Source organism: Arachis hypogaea, chromosome 2 (assembly GCF_003086295.3).
Source record: "Arachis hypogaea cultivar Tifrunner chromosome 2, arahy.Tifrunner.gnm2.J5K5, whole genome shotgun sequence".
NCBI classification, from domain to species: domain Eukaryota; kingdom Viridiplantae; phylum Streptophyta; class Magnoliopsida; order Fabales; family Fabaceae; genus Arachis; species Arachis hypogaea.
In genome coordinates, this window is record NC_092037.1 from 4509116 (window position 1) to 4512208 (window position 3093).

The 3093-nt window shown below is 32.1% G+C and overlaps 1 non-coding gene across 1 annotated transcript; it reads right to left on the reverse strand.

The window, feature by feature from the left end:
- Positions 1–2183: 2183 nt before the first annotated feature.
- On the reverse strand, positions 2184–2291 carry LOC112767234 (small nucleolar RNA R71). Its single transcript, XR_003184808.1, has one exon. It is a non-coding gene; the product is annotated as a small nucleolar RNA R71 (small nucleolar RNA).
- Positions 2292–3093: the final 802 nt, after the last annotated feature.

Consider the following 3093-nt stretch of genomic DNA (forward strand, 5'->3'; position numbering starts at 1 on the left):
GGATTGTTCGAGTTTGGACAACTGACGGTTTATCTTGTTGCTCAGATTAGGTAATTTTCTTTTTGTTTTATTTTCAAAAATTTTTCTTTTGTTTTCGAAAAAAATTATTCAAAATTTTTAAGAATGAATTTTAAAGTTTCAAAATGGTATGCTGAAGCTTGGCTGGCCATCAAACTTTAGACTAACCTGGTATGATTCCTGGAATCTTGATTGAGGACTTTGAATTCATTGCTTCCTTTTTCCTATATGTTTTCGAAAAAAAATATACAAAAAATCCAAAAAAATAATAAAATCATAAAAATAAAAAATATTTTGTGTTTCTTGCTTGAGTCTTGAGTCAATTTTTAAGTTTGGTGTCAATTGCATTTTTCTAAAAATTTATGTATTTTTCGAAAAAATTCATACATTCATAGTGTTTTTCATGATCTTCAAGTTGTTCTTGGTAAGTCTTCTTGTTTGATCTTTATATTTTCTTGTTTTGTGTCTTTTCTTATTTTTCATATGCATTTTTAATTTGCTAGTTTCTAAAGTTTGCAAATTTTTAAGTTTGGTGTCTTGCATATTTTTCTTTCATTAAAAATTTTCAAAAATAAGTCTTGATGTTCATCTTGATCTTCAAAGTGTTCTTGGTGTTCATCTTGACATTCATAGTGTTCTTGCATGCATCATGTGTTTTGATCCAAAATTTTCATGCATTGGGTCTTTTTGTTGTTTTTCTCTTTCTTCATTAAAAATTTAAAAAATCAAAAAAATATATTTTCCTTATTTTACTCAAAATTTTCGAAAATGTGATTTGATTTAGTCAAAAAGTTTTTAAATTTAATTGTTTCTCATGAATCAAATCACATTTTCAATTAAAACAAAAACCTATCTTTTCAAAATATTTTTCAAAAATCAAATCTTTTTCATTTTTCTTTTTATTAATTTCAAAATTTTTAAAATTAATTTTCAAAAATATTTTTCTTATCTTTCTTTCATAATTTTCAAAAATCATACTAACATTTAATATGATTGATTCAAAAATATTAAGTTGTTACTTGCCTATTAAGAAATGTTCAATCTTTAAATTTTAAAATCATATCTTTTTAGTTTCTTGTTAGTCAAGTAATCAACTTTAATTTTCAAAATTAAATTTTTTCAATCCTAAATCACATCTTTTTGTTTCAATCATATCTTTTTCAAATTTCAATCTTATCTTTTCAAAATTTGATTTTCAAAATCTCTTTCCATTAACCACTTAACTTTTTATTTGATTCTTATCTTTAGTATAACTGCCCAGCTAACTTTTTACCTCTAATTTTCGAAAATCCTTCTCTCTTTTTCAAAATTTCATTTTAATTAACTAATTAGTTTTAATTTTAAATTTTAATTTCAATTTTCAAATTCTAAGTTTAATTTTTGAAATTTAATTTCAAAATTTTAATTTTTATTTCAATTAATTTTCGAATTCTTCTCTCTCTAATCTCCTTCTATTTATTTATTCATCTACTAACACTTCTCTTCACCCAAAAATTCGAACCCCTTCCTCTCCTCTGAGTTCGAATTCTTCTCTTCTACACTCTTATTCTTCTTTTCTTCTACTCACACAAGGAAACCTCTATACTGTGGTAAGGGGGATCCCCGGTATCTTTAGTCCTCTTCTTTTTCACATGAGCAGGAGCAAGGATAAGAACATTCTTGTTGAAGCAGACCCTGAACCTGAAAGGACTCTGAAAAGGAAACTAAGAGAAGCTAAAATACAACAATCCAGAGACAACCTTGCAGGAATTTTCGAACAGGAAAAGGAGATGGCAGCCGAAAATAATAATAATGCAAGGAAGATGTTTGGTGACTTCACTGCACCTAATTCCAACTTACATAGAAGAAGCATCTCCATCCCTGCCATTGGAGCAAACAACTTTGAGCTGAAACCTCAATTAGTTTCTCTGATGCAGCAAAACTGCAAGTTTCATGGACTTCCATCTGAAGATCCCTTTCAGTTCTTAACTGAATTCTTGTAGATCTGTGATACTGTTAAGACTAATGGAGTAGATCCTGAAGTCTACAGGCTCATGCTTTTTCCTTTTGCTGTGAGAGACAGAGCTAGAATATGGTTGGATTCTCAACCTAAAGACAGCCTGAACTCTTGGGATAAGCTGGTCACGGCTTTCTTAGCCAAGTTCTTTCCTCCTCAAAAGCTTAGTAAGCTTAGAGTGGATGTTCAAACCTTCAGACAAAAAGAAGGTGAATCCCTCTATGAAGCTTGGGAGAGATACAAGCAACTGACCAAAAAGTGTCCTTCTGACATGCTTTCAGAATGGACCATCCTGGATATATTCTATGATGGTCTGTCTGAATTAGCTAAGATGTCATTGGATACTTCTGCAGGTGGATCCATTCACCTAAAGAAAACGCTTGCAGAAGCTCAAGAACTCATTGACATGGTTGCTAATAACCAGTTCATGTACACTTCTGAGAGGAATCCTGTGAGTAATGGGACGCATCAGAAGAAGGGAGTTCTTGAAATTGATACTCTGAATGCCATATTGGCTCAGAATAAAATATTGACTCAGCAAGTCAATATGATTTCTCAGAGTCTGAATGGAATGCAAGCTGCATCCAACAGTACTCAAGAGGCATCTTCTAAAGAAGAAGCTTATGATCCTGAAAACCTTGCAATAGCAGAGGTGAATTACATGGGTGAACCCTATGGAAACACTTATAATTCCTCATGGAAAAATCACCCAAATCTCTCATGGAAGGATCAACAAAAGCCTCAACAAGGCTTTAATAATGGTGGAAGAAACAGGTTTAGCAATAGCAAGCTTTTTCCATCCTCCACTCAGCAACAGACAGAGAACTCTGAACAAAATACCTCTAATTTAACAAACTTAGTCTCTGATCTATCTAAGGCCACTCTGAGTTTCATGAATGAAACAAGGTCCTCCATTAGAAATTTGGAGGCACAAGTGGGCCAACTGAGTAAGAAGATCACTGAAACACCTCCTAGTGCTCTCCCAAGCAATACAGAAGAAAATCCAAAAGGAGAGTACAAGGCCATTGATATAACCATCATGGCGAATCCAAGGAGGAAGGAGAGGACGTGAATCCCAA